Here is a 24,047-nt window from a genome sequence, read left to right on the forward strand (position 1 = left end):
TTGGATTCTCTTATTTGTTCATAATAAGATGCCCTCTCATTGCCTGAATATCCCTTTCTGTTTAAAATCAGTCCTGTCTTAGTCCTTTCCTTGTGTTACTGGACTATTCCGGGAAGTTCTATTCGCTTATAATAAAACATTTAGGAAAAGGGGCTGGAGACAGAGCACAACAGGTAGAGTGCCAGCCTTGCATGCTGGGAGTCCATACATTCTCCCGTTCTCCTGAAAACCACAGTCTACTGTTGGTGATAGGCCCGTGACTTCAGCCAACACAGACAGAGTCAGAGACACGTGAAGGAAGCATGCGGAGTTTACTGGGCGGGCGGGGGGGGGGGGGTGGGGGGACCCCGGGCTGATCCACGTAAGGCTGGGGTAGAGTCACACACTGGAAGAGAGTCGTGGGTCTTTTTTAAGTTGTCTTGGGTGGGAAAAGGGGACCAAAAGTAGAGGCTCCTGTTATCTGTAGGGGAGTCAATGGTTAGGAAGCAGGAAGTGCAGATTTGTGGCCTCCTGGAGCCACATGGGCCATCAGTCCTGTGTTTGTGCTGAGGGCTGGGTGATCTCTGGTTCCAGGACAGCTGCTGTCTCATCAGCGGGCATTAATTTGTCTACGTCGCTGTTTTATCTGAGTAAATTTATCTATTCTGATTGGCTACTTGTTCAGTGAACGGCATTTAAAGTGACTCTGTTCACCTGGCACTTCACTTTTCCACTCCTGCTGCTTCACTACCAGGTGTGATCTCTGAGCACAAAGCCAGGAGTAAACCCTGAGCACTGTTGGATGTGACTCTGAAACCAGAAAAAATAAAAACAAGCAAACACTTAGGAAGAAAACTATAGACCATAACTCCCATAGCTGTCTTAACTACTAGTGCTTTTATTATGTCACCACTGTTGCCACTGTCATCCCGTTGCTCATTGATTCGCTTGAGCAGGCACCAGTAATGTCTCCATTTTGAGACTTGTTACTGTTTCTGACATATTGAATTCACCACGGGTAAACATCATGTAATCATATATACGTATCCATTCTTTAAATCAGAGGTCAATTTAGAGATATCTCATCATTAGCCATGTATAAAATTGAACTCACTACTCTCTGCATAACTTCTTCAGGCTGGAAAGGTTGTAATTTAATTTCCCAAAGATTGGTTTGTATGATTTTAATGGATAATAGGATTTAATAGCTTCCTGTGGGCTGTTTTCCTCTTTCCAAAATGAGAACAATTCATTTTTTTTCTGGGTCCATGATTTCAAAAAACTTCCATAGTTCTTGCACTTTTTTTTTAATTTAAATAAATGTAGGGGTGTATCTTTGTTTTGCTTGTGTGTTTCTTTTCTTTTGTTTTAAGTGAATACTTAGAAACTCAATTACCCTGCAGTGACTTACAGGAGGGTGCAAGGATATGAATAAGTTCAAACAGAGTAGAATGACCTGAAGAGCTAATAGAATAAAAGTTCTTATAGTTGTAGAGAAGCAAACCTCCTTGTTGTTATTATAATTTGATATCCCTTACCATTTAACCTTGAGTTAGTGTAAACACGTTTTTGTGTTGTTGTTGTCATAGGAAGGACGGGGGTTAAGGTGCCATTTCTGCCTTGCAGCTACACATTGCACTTAGAGAAGGAAGGCACACAGGGAAGATGGGAAATAAAACACATGGCTTTCTCCATGTTTCCCAATCTGCTCATTTCCCCCAACCAACAGAAGGTAAAACTACCAGTCTGTGAAGTTTTAAGTTTCTATCCTCTACTTACCTTACAAGAACCACCAGATGCGAACTCAGATCAAAGCCCAGCCGCATCACAACTGGGATTCTGTCCCCAAATAGCAAGGCTATAAATCCTCACTGCAGAATCACCATAGGAGAACCTGCAATGCTGATTGATTTGGCTGTGCGTTTTTTAAACTCAAGCCTTTCTTCCTCCTGGCTTGGAGAAATAAACTGGCTACTCATGATCTTCAAGACAGCAAGGATCCAACTGCAGGTACTGCCTTCATTAACACAGACCTGAAGTTGGTGAGCCCGCATGGCTGGGTATGTGAGGCTGAGAGTAGGGAGATGGCCACTTTCCCCAGCTCCACTTCTGCCACCCCAGGACTGATAAAGTCTGCAAGGACCCCCTGCACAACTTTGACCATGGGTCTTACCAGCCCCTCTAAGTGGTCATCAAGCCACAATTGGCATCTGTTTGGTCTGCTTAGCAAGGGAGTTCATGTCCAGCAACTTATTTCTTGGAGAGCCATGGGCTCAGGATGGAGTGAGAATTGCCTTTTTTCAGGAAAGGAAAATCAGTCCTGGGCCTAACTCATCACTCACAGTTCCGGTCCTTCTTGCAGTAAAGGATTTCAGGAGTAGACGAGCAGAGCAGAAAAACAAATTTTATTTGGAGGTGTTGAGAAAGGGAAAGAGGGAGAGAAAGGGAGAGAAGGGGAGTAAGGAGTTCAAAAGAAAACTTGGGCTTCTCAAAAAAGAGAGACCAGCACTCACCTCAAGAGGGAAGATGTGAGTAGCACATGTGTTCAGTCACAGGGACACAGCAGCACACGGCTCAGGCAGCATTTGTGAGTGCGTTCTTTGCTCAAGGTGGCTTTGATAGGGCTTATCCCAAACTGCCCAAGATGGGGCTTGGAGCTAGTTAAGAGCCCATTTCAGGGAACTGCCAAGGGGGCAGGATTGGGAATGGTTGATGGTCCTCTTTGAAATTCCTTTCCTAGTCTTTTTTCCCGCTGAAGCTTCTCTGGAAGGGGGATACAGCTTTCTCTGGATCTCTTGGTGCCAGGTAAAGTCTTATCAGGCCTTCCTCTGCTCCTGTGTCTGCAGGTACACTTTTTGCAGACTTGGGATATAAGTTTTATTATGTTTGAGTTATTTTGTTGCCATGGAGGTAGGGGCCTTCCCTACATATCTGCCTTCACTTTGCTCATTTGTGGTTCTTGATAGGCTTAAAAGATAAATACATATGGACTGGAGCAATAGCACAGAGGGTAGGGCATTTGCCATGCATGTGTCCTGGGTTCAATTCCTCCATCCCTCTCGGAGAGTCCAGCAAGCTACCAAGAGTATCCCGCCTGCATGGCAGAGCCTGGCAAGCTACCTGTGGCATATTCAATATGCCAAAAAAAGTAACAACAAGTCTCAAAATGGAGAGGTTACCGGTGCCCACTCGAGCAATCTATGAACATTTATACATATATATATATATATATATATATATATGCATGTGTATCTCAGATATACATTGAACCAACTCAGGGATGATTAGGTAGTAATTTTAGTGGCATATGGTGGGTTCTTGAGAATTGTATGGAACATTTGCATATAAACTTGGAAGATTAAAAAGATAGAGTTTATTGTAAAGTATGTAGGTCTGGCTTACTCCCCCAAAGCTCAGACTTTTCTGTGGCCGGCTGTCTGGACCTGGTAAGCCTGCCTGTTCTCTACACATGGAAAACCCTATGATCCCCTACAGTCTGTGGAGAGAGGGTGTATGGGTCTGGGAAGAACGTTAGAGGGTGAGTCTGAGAGGAAGAATGTGGGGCTGGGGGCTTCTTTGTATCTGCTTGTTATGCCCCACCCCAGCCATCCCATTATTTGTTCTTACTGGATACCTGTTCCATAGGAGAGATTTACAGAAAGTCAGTAATTTCACCTCATCCTTCCGTTTCTGTTGAATCAACATGATTAGATAAAACACCTTCAAAATCCATATTTATATCAATTTTTACACAAGCATGTTTAGAGAAGCAAAAACTCAAAAAGTAGATTTTTCTGTCTCTTGTATCAGCACATGGGGATATTACAAATATATATAATCACCGTATCACTGTCATCCCATTGTTCATCAATTTGCTTGAGCGGGCTCCAGTAAAGTCTCTATTCATTCTAGCCCTAAGATTTTAGCAGCCTCTCTTTACTTGTCCTTCCCAACTGTGCTGCATTGCAGGCTCTTTCAGATGAGACCCATCATTCTTACTGTGTTTCGCATATTGAATACGCCATGGGGAGCTTGCCAGGCTCTGCTCTGCGGGCAGGTTAGTTTCTGTAGTTTGCCAGGTTCTCCGAGAGGGAGAACTAGACAATAAGAGGTTGTGTGGCCACAAATGTGGCAGAGCGCTTCCGGGAGCTTTGTTTTATAGTCTCTGGATCTTGGCCATTGATGGGATTACACAACACAGGGAGCAGTTTATGGGTGTGGATGTCAAGCTACTGGAAAATGGGGAATCTAGGTGGAGAAAGCCCAGTCCCGATCTGAGCAGGCTTGGAGATCTCAGCCCTGCGTCCCGCACACCTGGGTTCCTCTGCCGGTTCCTTCATGCCTGAGGCTTGTCCAAGCATGTGGAGAGTGGCCTTGAGCATGGCTGTATTACATAGTATTACATATAATACTAATGGTGAATTGAGACTAGTTAGTTTCATTTCAGTGTTGGTGTTTCTGGTGCAGCATCCACGGCAATCCTGGCACAAGCTTGTTCCTGATAGGGAGGAAGGGTTCCTCTAGGAACTCAAGCCTGCTTTTAAAAAAATAGAGATGCAAAAAAACATTTGTTTTATTTTCTTCGTTGACCTCAAATTAACTGTTAGGTCTCAGAGGCAAAGTTTGATGTGACAAATTTTCTTAATATTGTTAAATTAATAAATGATACTTTATTTCCCCTACCCCTGTGTTTTACCTAGGTACCCATGATTTACAAAACTGATAATGGTAATCCACTGGCAAAACACCGCCCTCATCCCCAGGGACCCCTTTTCCTTCTGACACTGTCCCTAAATCTGTCTTGTCTGCTTTTCTCCCCACCCTGAAGTTCAACTGTTTACACCAACCCTCAAGGTTTTTAACACTTTATGGCTCCTTTCCTATGTATCTTTGGTTTATTTTTTTCCAGAGATTCTATCGTAGTGTGTTTTTGTTAACTCTGGAAACAGCAATTTGTTTATTTTTATTTAATTTTCAAGTGTTCCAGACTTTTTGCCCATTTCTGTTTGTCATTTTTTATTTTTAATGCATAATGTTCTGAAAGGGTAATTGGTACAATTCCCATCCTTTTTCTTGTTTTGCAAAGACAGCTTGTGACTACTATGTGTCTAAATGGCCGAGTGCTCATTGGAGAACATGTTTTTAACATTGTTGGGAAGGGAGGTCCTAAATTTGTGTGCCAGGTTCATCTCTTCCATTTCTCCTTTTGAGAGTAGTGGGGGTTTTGCTACCTCTTTTTCCCAGTATTTGTGAGATTGTCAGCCTTTGAATCTGACTCTGTTCATTTTGACTGTGTTCATTTGACTGGGTTCATTTTTCTGATCATCCTGTTACTCCCTGTCTCTTGACTAATGATTTCAAGCCATTGACATCAAGTAATATTACTAAGATGAGGGAATTTATGAATAAAATTTTTATCAATTGTGTGAGTATGTAAAATTGTCTTATCTTTTAAAGAAGCCCTTTAATTTCTCTTGTATGTAGTTTCAAAGCTATGACCTCCATAGGGTGTTGATTGTTCATGAAGCTCAGAATTATATCTTAAAATCTGAGTGATAATATAGCTGAATAAAATATTCTTGATGAGGTTTTAACTTCTAGTTGTTTTGGTTTAGGTTTTGCTATATCTCTTCTGAGTCACGGCGTATCATTGGATAGATCTGTTCTAAATTTTATGGGATTTTCTTTGTAGTCTTCCTGTTTTCAATATGCTGTCTGTCTTTGTTTTTTTCACATTCTGATTGTAATATGTTCTGAAGTTTTTCCCTGTGGATTATTTGACACTGACATTCTTCAGCCCTGCATTCCAAAACTCTGAGAAATTCTTATTTATAATTTCTTTGGCTGTTGGGTTCTTCACTGAATTGACCTTTGTGTTCTGTGGAGCTCCCAGTTATTCCTGTATTTCACTCTTTAACTCATTCCAAAGTTTTCTGGAATGTCACTAATTTCTGTTCAGACATTTCCTTATCTTTTGTTGTTTTCTAGATTTTTTCTGCATCTGGTTTTGGAGCTCATCACTATTTCTCTCAGCTGTTTTATTTCTATTGCTCAGGCCTTCTCATGAGTTTTTTTTTCTTCCATTTTACCTAACATAATCTCCAATCTATGACTTCTGGTTATAATTTTCTAATATCTGCTCTGATGCTTTTTTTGTGCTTTGCTTACTACCAGTATCATCATTTCTTTGAGTGCATTGAAGATTTTCAATACGGTGTCTATAAAGTCATTACTTGAGATGTTACCAAGCTGGTTGGTGCTGGTAGAGCCTTCTGTGCTCTTATGCCCAGTCATTGAATTTGGTGGGCCCCTTTGTGCTGTACTGTGACCTGAGAATGCATCTAGTTTTCTTTATTTGAACTCTCTGAGGGATTAACTAGGCATTGCTCTTTTCTGTGTTTGTTGATTCTTACCTAGTTACAGGAGGAACAAATGCAGGCATGTGAGTAAGATGAGTTGAGATGTTGTCCATCCATGTAACTGCAGCATAAGCAGCACACTCAGTTCAGAGTATAGGCAGCAGCAAGTGGACGGTTAGCTGCCGGGTATAGATGTGGGCCTGAAAAGTAGATGGTCAAGCTGAGGGTCTAAGGCGTGCATGTGGGCCTGCTGAGTTGGTCAGGTCTGGAAGGAGGGAGGGTTTTCCATCTGGATTCTGTAAAAGGGCTGAGGGATGTCAACTGGTAGGTTAATCTCACCTAAAAGATTAAAGGAGAAAATAAAGACTCTAAGACGGTGAATGTCTAAGCCTATTTTTTCTGTACAATTCTTAAATTGATAATTATATGTGTTTCCATATATGTGTTTCTGTACATTAGTGCAATAACAGAGATAGAAATGTTTGTAGACAAACCTGTTTTTGTTGTCCCTGAGACCAATTCTCTGACTTAGAGGAATCTATTCAGCTGTCATCTTATTCTCAGCATCTCTTAGAAAAATATGTCACCTGAGTTATTGGCTCTAAATAAGCTCTGCTGTTTTATTTTATGACCCTTCTCAAACTTTATTAAATAAATTATAATAGTCACTTATCCAATCAACTTTATTTTATGTCATTTTATTAATGTTTTTAATATAATTCCAAGTCATAATAATGAGTAAGAAATAATATAATTTAAGCATTGACAGTATCAAATTAACAGAATTGCATTGAAATTTTAAGACCTGTTTATTTTTCCAAAACATTCCATGAGGAGCCTGGAAGATGTTGATAAGGATTTATGTATTCAGGGTTTATATAAATAACCACCTATTTCCAAAATTGTTCCAAATATACTCTTCCAATTAAGCCACATCTTTTGACAAGCTCATCTATTGAAATTAAAATCTTCCTTAGAATAATTTAAATGACTAATCTAATCATCTGAAATCTAATTGAATTTCACAATATTTTCTAGAACCCTGAAGCAGTTCTGAAGAATTAGAAGTTTTCCACTTAATCAGACTGCCTAAAGTGGTTGTTCATAGTTTTCTGAGACTTCCCGCCTGTTCATTACATTCCTGAGTCAGATAGTTAGAAATTAATGAGCATCTATTTAAAAAAGTTGTCTCAGATGTTTTAGGAAATGATTTTCTACTTAGCCCTAGATTCCAACTTTGTTTGGTCTTTTTTATAATGAGTATTTTGGGTTTTCATTTTATTTTTGTCTATTTATTTGTGGGTTGGGGGACTACATCCGGCTGTGCTCAAATATTATTCCTAACTTTACTGTCAGTAATTTCTCCTTGCAAGGCTCAGGGGACCCTATGGAGTGCCAGAGATGGAACCAGACTGGCTGTGTGCAAGGCAATCACCCATGATGTACTACCTTTGCAGTCCCTAGTATTTCTTTATAAACAGGTTGAATTTTTCTAAGCCATTTCATGTTTTATTGCTTGATATTATTTCATGTTATTAATAGCATTATTTATATGGTTTTAGCTTATTACATGTTTTCAACTTCAGTGTTCTGTAATTGGAAGCAAATCAATAATCTAATTGAATGTAATTAAGAGAGATGTGGGGGAAGTTCAGAGTGTGGGTAAACAAAAGAAAAGTTTCATTGTTTTCCTAGCTTCTGATGCAATTATCTGAGAGTATAGCAATTATTAGAGGAGCTCCTATAAACATTTTTAAATCTAAGAAAATATTTAGAAAATCTGCCAAGCATTTTGGGGTACTAGAAAGAATTCCAAGCAACAAAAATGTACTTCTAGGGGCCCGGAGCAATAGTACAGGGGGTAGGGCATTTGCCTTACACTAGGCCAACCCGGGTTCGATCCCACATATCCCATATGGTCCCCCAAGCACCGCCAGGAGTAATTCCTGAGTGCAGAGCCAGAAGTAACCCCTGAGCATCCCTGGGCGTGACCCAAAAAGAAAAAAAAAGTACTTCTAGACCCTGCATAGTTTCCCTGTAACATTCTTCTTTCTTCAAATTCAAATTATTAACTGCTGCTGCACATTTTTATTTCACAGAATATATGAGCAATAGTGGGTCTAGATACAATACATGTTGAAAGTGATGAAGTACTGTTTAATGTTTATAAAAATAATGCAATAAACTTGTATCAAATGAATAATTGTCATATCTTTATGTGGATAAAATGGGAAATAAGAATGTGCACATGAACAGAGGTCCATTTCACTGTCATTGATAGGAATAACCAAGTGAAAGTTATGAGCGGGAGAGAAAATTCTTTACTAACAAGTCAGCAGTTTACAAGATGACAAATTTATGTCGTAGAGAACAATTTTCTTTGTATTGTCACATATTGAAAAGGAACAGAAAATACGCTTTTAGACATAATATGTTGCAGACTGATAGAAGACAGAAAAGTTGATAAAATTTGTTGTATCCTGGTCCTATGACACATGCCACAATGTATCTGCTCTGTACATCTAAACAGAGTTTTTCCTATACATTGTCTTCATTGTGTAGGCTTTTCAGGGGAGGACAAGATAACTGAATACAGATCATTCTTCATATTCTCAACATACTATGATGGTTTTAATTTTTGAATCTAACACTTAACTCTCTGTAGGTCAACCTTATCCACAAGTTATTAAGAAAAGGTGAATGTTGCCCTTACAAAAAAAAAAACTCTAGTTATTAAATGTAGAATGAAGAAGAGAGGGATAAAAAGATAATTATAACATCATGGTAATAACTAGACGATATAGAGGTGAATGCTAAAATAACTGGAAAAAAATTTAAAAGCCAGGAAATAAGATGCTACTATATCAGACACTATCCTCACTAATGAATGGTTGAATGTATTGGCTTTAAGACATGGGCTCATGCTTTTGAATAGTCCTCTATTTAAGAGAAAAAATAGTTCTCTATTTAAGATAGAAATAGAGATTGTTCTCCCGTCCCTTTTCTTTAATATGATATCCACTTAGTAAGTTCAAAAGCAAAAGCTGTGGTAAAAGAAAAGTAGTTGCTTTATGCAGAAATTGACAGGAGCAAACACCAAATTATCAAAGTAAATGTCAGAGGAAATGAATAAAATTGATTGACATATATTTCAGTATTTGTTTCTTTTATTTTAAATGCATGTTTATTTATCTTTAATTCAGACTCTGTGATTTTACAAAGTGTTTCACAATAGAATTGTTTTAGACATACAATTTTGCTGTACCATTCCCATTGGTCCCCAAGGTCCCTGTCATACCCCATTCTTCACCTTCATGGGAATATGACAAATTCATTTCATATTGCTTGCCCCCAAAATACTCAAAGAAATGGCAAATTAAGTTATCAAAATATAGATCAATAAAATCCTATTTGTAGTGATTAGTTGCTCTATGATTTTTACCTATGTAAATAAGGAAATTTGAATAATTTAATATAATTTATTACATTGCCATTTTTCATTTACATATATCCACCCTGTGTTTCAATGAAAGGACAAATTATATTTTATCCCAAAATTTTTAAGTCTGTTAAATCATTAGTGACATCAGGGAAAATCAAATTCAGTACATGCTACAAATATTTGACCAGAAAAATCACAAGCTCATGAACACTAAAGGAAGGTGTAACAAGTGTGAAGAGATTGAAGAGTGAGACAATGAGGTGAAAATTGGTGTCCTGTTGAATACATGAACAGGAAAAATACAATTGAACATACCTATAAATATTGAAAATCTGCATTTTGATTAATAATATTTCACCAGAGTCAATTTCTTAATTTCATCAAATTTATTGTTGATATGGATTGTTGATAATTAGGGGGTAGAGCTCAATGACAAGTATAGAAGTCTTCTCATTTTTGTAGCACTGTTTTAATCTAAAATCAGTTCAAATTAAAAGTTTTGCAAATGTTGTGTGTGACCTAAAATAACCTTAATTGTATCCCCCAAATTGAAGTAGAAAAATATTATAAACTTTGACCATTTTTAAAAAGGAAAAGCTTAGAGAAATTGTTTAAAATATAATTTGCCTGCTCCTTTTGAATCAATAGTTAAGAAATTCAAAAGGGAAGGGAGTTGTGCTCATATTGGAGATGTTGTTTCTGGTCTTATGTCTGATTGCTCCTACAATACAACAGCCATGTAGAAACACAGGGGTGAGAAAGTGCATATCTAGAACATGTGTGCCCTGACAACACACAAACAAAGCAAATTTTTTCTAGTACATAATATGATGAGTTTTTGCTTCTAGAAATAAAAGCCCCGTTGAAGTTTCTGAGTGTAAGGTGTAAGGTGTAAGTGTAAGATGGTGACAGGACTGGGGTATGAAATCAGAGAGGAGTCTTTTGCACTCAGATCTGAATTCATAACCAACAGAGTTTTTTGAAGGAGACACAGTTTGGAAGAGGTGAATGAAATGCAGAATATAAAATGTGGTAGAGCAGGAGCTCTACAGATCACGATGTTTTTACCTTTTATATTGCTGGAGACTGAAAGGTCACGATTTTGTTTTAAAACAGAGCTCTGAGGGAAACGCTACACAAGAAATCTCACTTTGAATTCAATGTTGTCATTTGTAAGATGAGTGAAATGAAGTAACTTGAACACTTATAAAGAAAAAAGAGAAATTAAAAACACTAGTTATGATGCAGTGTATACACAAACCACCTTCTCTGAGATACAGAATCAGAAAGAAATTATATATTTACAGGGAGAAGTAATTCCTACCTCAATATGGTATGATGAAGGATGTGATGTATGTGAAAGTATTATTAATCATAAATGATTTACATTACTTATATTTTGTAATTCTGGAATTTCTTGATGTTTCACAACCATTCTATTATTCTTATAGTTCCTAATATTCTCTTTAATATACCGGGTTTTGCTTATTACTACCTTTATTTCTTCTTGGAGTTACTTGAGTATAATAAAGAATGCTCTAAAATGAAAGCTCAACACATCTCAAAATAATGCTATCAACCATATCTGTCAGATTACCTAAAAGTTGCCACTGTCACTGTCATCCCATTGATTTTTTATTTGTTTGAGCGGGCACCAGTAATGTCTGTCATTGTGAAAGTTATTGTCACTGTTTTTGGCATATCGAATACGCCACGGGTAGCTTGCCAGGCTCTGCCGTGTGGGCACGATACTCTTGGTACCTTGCCGGGCTCTTCAAGAGGGGCGGAGGAATCGAACACAGGTCGGCCATATGAAGGGCAAATGCCCTACCGCTGTGCTATCACTCCAGCCCACCTACAAGTTAACATTTTTAATTACACTTGTCCTGAGTCAAAGTTATAATTGTCTATCAAAATGAACAGACTGCTATACACTCTATCTTTCATACTCTTCTTTGCCAATTCTTCTCTTGTCTTACTTTTCCTTGGACACATTTGTTCTCCTGACTCCTTCCTTCTTCTGATATTCTTCATTGTGATTTTAATGATTTAACATTGGAGAAATTTTTTTTTAAATTTTGATGTTTTACATAAGCTGAGCTGTCCTTGGTTATGCATACAGAATTTACTAAGTGTATATTAAGTGAATGTCAGTTTTCACTGAAATTAGAGCTTTAATTATCTAATTGCTAAGTTTCATTTTCTTTTTTGGGGGTGGTTGGCATACCTGGACATACTTAAAGGTTCCTCCTGGCCTAGAGCTAAGAAATTATTCCTGACAGTTCTGGAGGCCATATGTGATGCCAAGAACAAACCTGGCAAACACCCTAGCTGCTGTACTATAACTGCTGTTCTATTTCTCTGAAAACCTCATTTTCTTTTCTTGATGGTCCTCTTGGGTTGCACCTAAAATGATGAACACAGAAGTCTACACATCTCGTTTATACTCTGAATTCTATAGGCAATACTTTATGATAAGGCCTTAAAATTCCAGGATTGAACTCATTACCTCATACATGCTAAACATATATATGCTATACTACTTGTACTATCACTCTTGTCCTTATTAGCTCACTTTACTTAAACATTTATGAATTGAATAGTTAAAAAGAGTTTGTCAAAATGAATAAATAGTAGCAAACTGCAAAGTAAGATATCAAACATTCACAACAATTTACTTGCATAATATATATTAACCCACGTATGTCTAAAGAAAATTTGTTCATAATATAATCATCAATGAAACCAATAGCTTATTTTTTCAAAAGCACAAAAAATGTATACAATTAACAAGACTCATGAGGAAAAAAATCAATAGAAGAAAAGCAGATAAATTCAATCAGAAGAAATGTTAAAACAGACCACTAAGAAATCAAAAAATTGTGAGAGATTATTAAGTACAACCCTATGATCTCAGACTGTGGAGCATAGAAGAAGTTATTAAATTTCCGGAATAAAATAACTCTCTAAAACTGAAGAGCAAGGAATTACAGAACCTGAACAGACCAATTACCAGCAACTAAAAAATTAATTAAAAAGTCTCTTCAAGTACAAAAGTTCTTGTGTAGATGGATTCACTGATAACTTCTGTCAAATATTCAAAGACACTTATTATCTATACTCCTCAAGCTCTTTCAAAATATTGAACAGGTATCATCTTAAAAGTTTCTGGGAAACCAAAATTGCATTAATGTGCAAGGCAGATGATTATTCTACTAGAAAAGAACATTTTCTCCCAATTTTATTAAGGAGCATCAAATCAAAAATCCTCAGGAAATTCTTAGCAATACAAATTCAGCAACATATAAAAAAGATATTCAAGCCAGCAATCAAAGGATGGTTCAGTATGCAAAAATCAATTAATTTTATATGCCACAAATACAAAAAGGAAATATAAAATCATATGATTATATCAATTAATCAACAGAAGACTTTTTCATGACAAAATAACAAAATAGGGATAAAGCAAATTTCCTCTATATAATTGTAACCATTTAAAACAAACCCATAGACATTATTACATCCAATGTTGAAAATCTAAATGCTCTGAATCTGAAATTTGCCAGAGCATGCCAACAATCAGAAGGATGCCCACCTTCTCTGCTATTATTCAACAAAATACACTAAGTCCAAATGGAAATATTTAGTCAATAAAACATGAAAAGAATCCAGTTTGGAATATTATGAGTCACTGAAAAAGAATTAGAAAAAAGTCCTCATGAAAGGAAAAAAATGTCATGTCCATGGATTGAAGTAATCAACATTGTTGAAGTCACCATCCTAATTAAATTATTAAATAAATTCAATGCAATCCCCATCAAAATACCAATGACATTCTTCAAGAACTTAGAATGACCACTAGTAAAATTGTATGGAACCATAAAACACCCACAAATTCTCAGAGACATTCTTATAAGTAAGAAATTGAAAGCTATTGCACTATTGTATTGAAACTTTAAAATCAGACTATAGTAATTAATATAATAAGGTCTGGAATAATTTTAGATTACCAGAAAAATGGATTAAAATTTAAAACATTTTGAATAACTCAGATATAGACAGCTAATTTATAACAAAGGAAATGGAGCCAGGAAGTGGATAATTGATAACCTTCTAAGCAAACGATGTTGGAAAATCTGTATAGCTATATGAGCAAAAATGAAACTGGATCCCATCTCTTGTGATCACATCTTGCATAAAAATCCATTCAAGTGTGTTAAACACCTCAAATTAGGCCAGATTCTATAAAATTCATTGAAGAAAATATATTCAGAATGGACTGCAACTCTGTCTTCAATGATATGATTCATCTGACAAAGGTAACAAAAAAACATGAGCTTACATAAAAAAAATTGTTCCCATAATAAAAGAAAGATAAGCAAATATTAAAAGACTCCCTTCTTAAAGATAAAAATATGTATACACAATATGTCACATGGAATGTAATTCCCGAAGTTATATGGAGCATCAACAAAGATCAATATTAATAAATCTGCAAACCCCATTATAAATGGGGAGTGGAAATAAATATATACTTTACCAAAAACAGACAGATAGCCAATATGCGTACACAAAAGTTTGCATTGCCACTTATTATTATCCAAATCAAAAGAGTCTAAAAGTCAATGAAATGTTCTCTTAGTCCAGTGACAATTGCATATATCAGAAATTCTAGAATTGAATTTTGTTAATGGTGACATGTTGAAAAAGAAATTCTATTATTCTATTCTATGATGGGAATGTGGTTTAGCCTTTACAGAAACATTATGAAAATTCCTTATAATTATAAATGTAGAGTTCCCATATGACTAAGTGATCCAAATGCTTTGTGACTACCCAAATCACACAGACAAAAAAAATTCATCTTAAATGATCTATATACTTCTGTATTCTTAGTGGTGCTTAGTAAAATAGCCATATAGAAACAACCCAGTTATTCAACAACAAAAGAATGAATAGTAAAGTTTGTGTATAAAGTGTATAATGTGTAATATAATATATAGTGAAATATAGTGATGTACATACACAGAAAACACACACACATATGTAACTTCACAGAACGCTGCTGAAAGGCTGTGTCAGAACATACAATTTTTCAAATTTTTAACAATGTTTCTCTCAAGAATTTAGTTTGGAATAGAGGAGGGAACCTAGGGTCATTGGTGGAAGTGGAATTCAGATCAATGCCTGGCTGAAACCCTATTTTAAGCAACGTTGTAAATATTTATGTCTAAATTAAATTTAAAATTTCGGCTTCCTCCAGCTGCCCGGGCTCCCCGAAGTCCTGCAGCTGCCCCGCCTCACGTCCAGTGTCCCCCCGTCTTCCTGCCTGGATCCCAAATACCGGCCTTTTCACCAGGTACTGAGACGAGCCCCCTGCAACGCCTCCCTGGGTTCCTGCTTCCCACAGATGCCCCGGCTCCCTGACATCCTGCAGCAGCCCTGACCCGCAACCGGCGACCCTGCCAGGAAGATACTGGGGGCTTGGCCTGTATCTCAGTGGGCGTGGTCTCAGAGTGGGCGTGGCCTCCTGTCAGAGCGGCGCATTTATTATTTCTTACCTTAGCACAATAGTTACTGTCTATTTCTTTGAAAATCACTTTAGCCATCTCGATCACTTATGCAAAATACCCATTAGCTTAGTTTAGCTTTATAAAAGCTATTAGTGAATAAGGGAAGTTTAGCACAAGCAGAGCCCCTCCTTCCCACAACAAGAGGGAATAGGAATTAATAACTACAAAGTTTCAACTCTACACATCCGTAAATATATGAAGAAGCAGCGAAAATCCCCTCCACGAAGAGAGGGAGAAGAAAAGATTCCAGAAACATCAACAGGGGCTACTCACATCTACGACCTCTCAGATAAACAATTCAGAGAGGAAATCTGGAGGAGAGTCGACGTACTCCAAGCAACCATGCAACAGACATCCAATAAATTAAGGGAGGAGATGAATGAAGCACTGGAACTGTCTAACAATACAATGCAGGAAGAAATGAGAGCAGAAATTTCAAAGCTACAAACGGAAGTCACATAAATAAAGGAATCGGTAGATGAATTAAAATCTCAGTAGAGGCCCTCAACAGTAGAATGACTACAGCCGAAGACAGAATCAGCGCCCTTGAAGATGAGCTGCAGAAAGCATATAGACAACAAGAAATAATGGCGAAAGACCTCAAAATGGCTATAGAGCGAATCAGAGTCCTTGGGGATGACTTCAAGAGGAACAACATAAGAATCATTGGATGCACAGGGAAGTAATCCCGATGAAAAAAAAACACAGTCAAAGACATCATTGCTAAGAAATTCAGAGAGCTGGAGAACGCAGGCATCCAGATCCAAGGAGTCCAAATAGTACCAACAAAAAGAGACGCGAATAAAAATACTCCAAGGCATATCATAGTCAGAATGACGGATGCTATGGATAGAGATACAATTCTGCAAGCAACAAGGTCAAAGAAGGAAATCACATACAAAGGAGCACCCCTCAGATTTACAGCAGACCTGTCAGAGGAAACCCTCCGAGCCCGAAGACAATGGTGGGACATAGTGAAAAACCTCAACAAAATGAATGCCTCATCAAGAATACTTTATCTGGCTAAACTCTCACTCAAACTTGAAGGAACCATATACTATTTCTCAGATAAACAACAGCTCAGGAACTTCATAGACTCAAAATCAAACTTAAAAGAAGGTTTAAAGGGGCTACTGTAAGACAAGGAGGAGCCCCATAAGAAAAACAAACCCCACAGAAAGATGACACAAAACCCCATCACAATAATCTCTCTCAATGTCAACAGCCTAAATGCACCTATCAAAAGACACAGACTGGCAAAAAAGATCCGGAAATTATACCCAACATTCTGCTGTTTGCAAGAAACACACCTGAACAAACAGAGTAAACACAGACTCAAAGTCAAAGGATGGAAAACAATCCTGCAAGCAAAAAACTCCCTTAAAAAACCAGGAGTGGCCATCCTAGTATCCAACAACATAGATTTCAGGTTGAAAAAGTTTAGAAGGGACAGAGAAGGTCATTTTCTATGTCTCAAGGGATATGTACAACAGGAGAAAATCACACTCTTAAACATATATGTTCCTAATGAACGACCGGCTAAATATTTAAAACAAGTCCTATCAGACTTCAAAGAGGACATCACTAACAGCACAATAGTAGTTGGAGACTTCAATACCGCCTTATCACATCTGGATAGATCGACAAGAACAAAACTCAGCAAGGAAACACTGACTCTGAAAGAAGAAATTGAAAGAGAGGCCTAATAGACCTATACAGGGCTTTACACCCCAAAAAAGAAAGAATACACATTCTTTTCCAGTGCACACAGAACATTTTCTAAAATAGACCTTGTACTGGGCCTCAGAACATACCTCAATAGAATCGGAAAAATAGAAATTGTATCAACCATCTTTTCAGACAACGATGCGCTGAAGATAGAAGCTAACCACTCACTCAGAGAACCAAATCAAAAACCTGGAAATTAAACAAGTCAAAGTTGAACAATGAGTGGGTCAGGAAGGAAATCAAGGAAGAAATCAAAAGATACTTAGAAACAAATGAGTATGAAGACACGAGCTACCAAAACCTATGGGACGCAGCTAATGGCAAAAGCAAACAGAGACACCACGAAGAAAGAAAATTACAGACCCATATCCCTGATACACTCCGATGCGAAGATCCTCAACAAAGTATTAGCAAATAGGATCCAACAACTCATCAAAAAGATCATATATCATGACCAAGTGGGATTCATCCAGGGGATGCAAGGATGGTTTAACATTTGGAAATCAATCAACATAATCCATCATATTAACAAAAGTAAAGATAAAAACCATATGATAATATCCATAGATTCAGAGAAAGCATTTGACAAGATCCAACATCTGTTCATGATGAAAACCCTCACCAAAATGGGGTTTGGAGAAACTTACCTCAAGATACTCGAAGCCATCTACCATAAGCCTACGGCAAGCATTATCCTCAACAGGGAAAAACTGAGGGCCTTTTCTCTAAGATCAGGCACAAGACAAGGATGCCCACTCTCACCACTGCTCTTCAATATAGTACTGGAAGTACTTGCGATAGCTATTAGGCAAGAAAAAGAGATTAAGGGCATCAACATAGGAAAGGAAGAAATCAAACTCTCACTATTTGCAGACGATATGACACTATATCTAGAGAAGCCTAACGCCTCTAAGAAACTCTTAGAAACAATAGACTTATACAGTAAAGTTGCAGGCTACAAAATCAATTCCAAAAAATAGATAGCCTTCCTGTACACGAACAATGAGGCAGAGGAAAGGGACATGAAAAAGTCAATCTCATTCACAATCGTGCCCCCAAAAAATCAAGTACCTCGGAATCAGCTTAACCAAGGAAGTAAAAGACCTCTACAAAGAAAACTACAAAACTCTACTCCATGAAATCAAAAAGGACATGAGGAAATGGATACATATACCCTGCTCGTGGATAGGGAGAACCAATGTTGTCAAAATGGCAATACTCCCCAAAGCATTATACAGATTCAACGTGATCCCTATAAGGATACCCATGACATTCTTCAAAGAAATGGAACAAGCAATCCTAAAATTCATATGGAACAACAAACGTCCACGCATAGCTAAAAAAATTCTTGGGAAAAAGACCATGGGATGCACCACCCTCCCCAACCTCAAACTTTTATTACAAAGCAGTAACAATTAAAACAGCATGGTACTGGGAGCTGGAGTGATAGCACAGCGGGTAGGGCGTTTGCCTTGCACGCGGCCGACCCGGGTTCGAATCCCAGCATCCCATATGGTCCCCTGAGTACCGCCAGGGGTGATTCCTGAGTGCATGAGCCAGGAGTGACCCCTGTGCATCGCCGGGTGTGACCCAAAAAGCAAAAAAAAAAAAAAAACAAAAAACCAGGATGGTACTGGAACAAAGGCAGAGCCACAGACAAATGGAACAGGGTGGAATATCCCTACACACAACCTCAAATGTATGATCATCTAATCTTTGATAAGGGGGCAAGAGATGTAAAGTGGAGCAAGGAAAGCCTCTTTAACAAATGGTGCTGGCACGACTGGACAACCACATGCAAGAGAATGGGCTTAGACCTCGACCTGACATCATGCACAAAAGTCAGATCAAAATGGATTAAAGACCTCAACATTAGACCACAATCCATAAGGTACATTGAAGAGGAGGTCGGCAAAACCCTCCACGATATTGAAGATAAAGGTATCTTCAAAGGTGACACGGAACTAAGCAATCTAGTAAAAACAGAGATCAACAAACGGGACTATTTTAAACTAAAAAGCTTCTGCACCGCAAAAGATACAGTGACCAGAATACAAAGACTATCCACAGAATCGGAAAGGATACTTACACAATACCCATCAGATAAGGGGTTGATATCAATGGTATATAAAGCACTGGTTGAACTCTACAAGAAGAAAACATCCAACCCCATTAAAAAATTGGGCGAAGAAATGAACAGAAACTTTACCAAGGAAGAAATACGAATGGCCAAAAGGCACATGAAAAAGTGCTCTACACCACTAATCATCAGAGAGATGCAGATCAAAACAACCACGAGATACCACCTCACACCATAGAGACTAGCACACAGCCAAAAGAATAAAAGCAACCGCTGTTGGAGAGGATGTGGGGAGAAAGGGACCCTTCCACACTGATGGTGGGAATGCTGACTGTTTCAGCCCTTTTGGAAAATAATATGGATGATTCTCAAAAAACTAGAAATTGAGCTCCCATTTGACCCAGCAATACCACTGCTGTGAATATATCCCAGAGAAGCAAAAAAGTATATTCGAAATGACATCTGCACTTACACGTTCATTGCAGCACTGTTTACAATAGCCAGAATCTGGAAAAAAACCCAAGTGCCCTAGAACAGACGACTGATTGAAGAAACTTTTGTACCTCTATACAATGGAATATTACGCAGCTGTTAGAAAAGATGAGGTCATGAAATTTGCATATAAGTGGATCAGCATGGAAAGTATAATGCTAAGTGAAATGAGTCAGAAAGAGAGAGACAGATATAGAAAGATTGCACTCATCTGTGTAATATAGAATCACAGAGTGGGAGACTAACACCCAAGAATAGTAGAAATAAGTACCAGTAGGTTGACTCCATGGCTTAGAGGCTGGTCTCTCATTCTGGGCAACTCAGAGAAGGGAACACAAAGTAAAATGTGGTCGGAGGTCATGTGGGGTAAGGGTGATGTGTGCGGAATATAGACTAGAGACTGAACACAATGGCCACTCAACACCTTTCTTGCAAACCACAACACCTAATTAGAGAGAGAGAGAACAAAAGGGAATACCCTGCCACAGTGTCAGTGTGGGGTTGGGGGAGATGGGATGGGGAGGGTGGAAGGGATGCTGGGTTTACTGTTGGTAGAGAATGGGCTCTGGTGAAGGTATGGGTTCTCGAACTTTGTATGGGGGAAACATGAGCACGAAAATGTATAAATCTGTAACTGTACCCTCACGGTGATTCACTAATTAAAAATAAATAAATTTTAAAAAATTCACTCATATACTTTATCCTTCATTTTAATATATCCTTTGTGCTACCTATTAATATGCTATGTGTAAAAGTCTTATTTGTTTCATTAATTGTCATTTTCCAGAATAGAAAGTGATAGTATTTGTTAAAATTACTCATATGCTAAGGGGCAAATAGTGGGATTGGGATAAAACATGAAAGACAATGAATCAAATAACATCCAAAGAGAAAACATGGTGCAAACAGCTTTGACACAGACTCTCAATGGTATGAGAAATTAAAGGCAAAAGCTATCAACAAGGATCTGTACCTGTTTTGCTTGATTTAATTCACAGATGCTTTATAGGTCTGTTGACAAGCTTTGCTGTGTCAGGATTGTGGTTCTTCTTTTCTTATCTGGCACTAGATGTTTATTCTAGCAGTCATTCACTGCAGATATATAGAGAGAATCCAAGAGTGGGGACAATCCGTCTTGTCTCTTTAACTACTAATTCTACAGATGTTGGGGAACGGAAAAACCACTTTAACTCCCAACCAACACTGATTATTCCATGGATAACTGTTGCCTCAACACTCAACTCTGAAAAGAACAAGGCAGCTTTCAATACTCTCATGTTCACATACAAGATTTTGATAAGTAATATGAAGGAAATATAGAATTAACAGATGTGAATTTGCTTGTATAAGTCATACCACTATCATCTCATTTTAGTCTTTTAGATACTTCAAAAATAAGTAAATTATCAGTGATTTATCAATAGATAAGAAATGAAGTTTGTTACCTCAGCCCAGAACTATTTATCAAGGCTCCATAAATATGTTTTATGTTTTATATCTTATGTTATGCACTTTTCAGTTTCTATGTCTTTACTCCTCATATCTTATCTTCTGCCTACTTCATGAGTTCTATTAATTCTATTATCATGAATTTTATTAATAATTCAAAATCAAGTTATTAATTACTTGCTCCAAACCTCCCCTGATTAGTCACTAATTTGAAAAATCCATCAATAAATGATCTATATACTCTTACTCTTTATCCTCCTCATATTAGTCCTTGCATGTCATTATAGCAAAATAGAACATTTTGATTACCAATACTTCAAATCATTAATTCATAATTTAATATTCTAAATAGAACTCAAAGAGCATGTGCTACTAATCTGTACAGATTTTTAAATACTTTTAAAAACACTTGATACAAAAATTCTCCTTAACTATTTATCAAAGAAGTCCCCATTGATATTGATAATATTGTCTGTCAAAACTATTTTTTCTATGAAGAAACAATGTTTTTTCTGTTTTTTTTTTCTTTTACACTATGTAGAGTAACAGACAGAAAAAAACTTAATACAGTACAGAGTTACATGATGAAAACTGGAGTTTGGTAGAACACTAATCTTTGACTAGATCAGACTGAGCATATACTACTGTAAAAATCTCCCAGGGGGGCCAGGGAAGAGCCCCAGCAGCTCTCCCCATGGGCGCCCAGGTTCTGCAGGGGGTTGTCCCAGGGAACAGGACAACCCCCTGAGGGCTGCCGAAGGGATGGGGCAGACCCGAGAGGAAACGAGGGCCAAGCCAGTTAATTGATCTGTTGCCTTTCATTCCATTCTCTCCACGAGCTTGAGCCTGCTCCAGTCTCTCTGAGCTCCCCATTCTAGTCTCACACTGCCCCTCAATCCTGTCTCCTCCTGTCTCTCCCAGTCATCTCCCCATGCTCCATCTTGCAGCCTGGGCTCTCTCTCTGTCCTCTCTGGATTCTGACTCTGATTGCTTCTCTCTCAATGACTCCCTCACTGTCTCTTTCTGCCTCTCCCCGACTCCTCTCTCCACCCCCTGCCCTCTGGGTCCACACTACAACTAGTCTGGTAGCAAAATCAACTTAAGGAAGCTTTTCCTGACTGCCCATCAAGCTCAAGGGCAGAAACACCACCTGGGGGTATTCCTTTCCTCCTAGCATCTTAACATATTAAAATTAGTTAATTTTGTATAGGCACAATAACAGATAGATTGAGGCTTGTAGGGAAGCTCTTTTGGGAACATCTTGCCACAGACTCAGAATACAGTTCTCAGACCAGATTAATTATTCCTAAACCTAGCAAGGTCTGAATCTAGTTATTTTGGGATCATAACAGCATGTCCATGATGAAGCTCTTAACTTATAAATAAGCATTAGGCACTTTGGCCTGGCCCATCTCGATCCCAGGGTATCACATAGCTCACTGCTTGCCCAGGGTCCATACCATCCCTCACCAGGACCCTGCTTTTGGGGGTGCTAGGAAGTAAAGTTAGCCGAGGCTTAGGTCAAGAGAACAGATGCCCAGGAGGAAAATATCATGTAGAGTCAAATGACTCCCACTTACAAAAGCATAGCATTTCCTACAGGCTCCCTGTGCCCATACAAAAAGGACATTGCTCTGAATAAACTATGCAAAGGACTTAAGGAGAAGAGAAAAAAATATTTACAAGTCAACAGAGCACAAAGAAAAAAGTTACAAATAAACACAGAGGAATGAGGGCACTGTGAGAGGAGTAACCCAAATAAACCTAAGCTACCTGTGGCAGTGTTATCCTATATACTACAACAGGGTGTTATATGGAGTTTTGGCCTCTGTGTTTAAGGAAACAAAGAAAAAGGGGACTGTTTTTTATAGCATAAAAGGTAGCAGTTCAAAATTATTTCTTGAGAAAAACTATGAATATTAATATTATACAAATGAGAAACAAGAAAGGGAATACTATGTATAATACTTGCCAAGTCATTATTCTGTATTGAGAATACAAAAAGTTGAATTAATAAAACAAGATACTGAATGGTGTTAAGAGCTGCCTGTGGCCATAAGATTAATAATTCAAATAATTTGGAATAATAAATGAAAGAAATAATGCCTTATTCAATGAGTGCACAGGACATTTTGGTAAAAGTGGATTTTGAATAGCAACTACAATGTTGGATATGATTGAAATAAATAAATGAGTTTTATCTAAAACAGAGTTATAGGATGAAAATTTATTTTGGCTGCTTGTGGGTCTGAAGGAGTGTTTGGAAGGTAATTTTGGCTGGAAGAAAAGGGCTGACAAGTGACATCATGAAAAAAAAATTGAAAAAAACATTGAGAATCTGGAAACTATTTCAAGATAAACTATTTTAAGGACTTTGTTCTCATTTTTTAGATTGCTATTTTTAATAAAAAAGAGTTATTGAATAAGGCTAGTGAAAGTAATATATCCGAAATCTGTATAAAAATATGACATTGCAATAAAAATGAAGGAAATTTTGATAAATGCTACACACAATTTGCATGGACCTTGAGAAAAGTAAACTGAATAAAACTTCAAACACAAAGAATACAAATTCTCCATGATGCAATTATGTGTTTGGGGAGGAACTTAGCATAATCAAATTTAGGGACCAAAGCGATAGCACATCTTGTAGGGCACTTGCCTGGTACACAGCTGACTGGGATTTGATTCCCAGCACCCAAAATTGCAATACCAGATGTAATCACTGAGCACAGAATCAAGTGCAACTCCTGTCAATTGACAGGTGTGAGCCCCTTCATCAAAATAACATTTATATAAACTAATATAGAATAATAATCATCAGTGGCTCAAGGGAATGGAAAATGGAAATTAGTTTTCAATAGATACGAAGTTTCAGATTGGGAAATGAAATAAGAACATTTTGTTGTTGATCAATTACATATATTGTTCAACCCTTTTAAGCA

The sequence above is a fragment of the Sorex araneus genome, chromosome 3 (assembly GCF_027595985.1).
Source record: "Sorex araneus isolate mSorAra2 chromosome 3, mSorAra2.pri, whole genome shotgun sequence".
Lineage (NCBI taxonomy): Eukaryota > Metazoa > Chordata > Mammalia > Eulipotyphla > Soricidae > Sorex > Sorex araneus.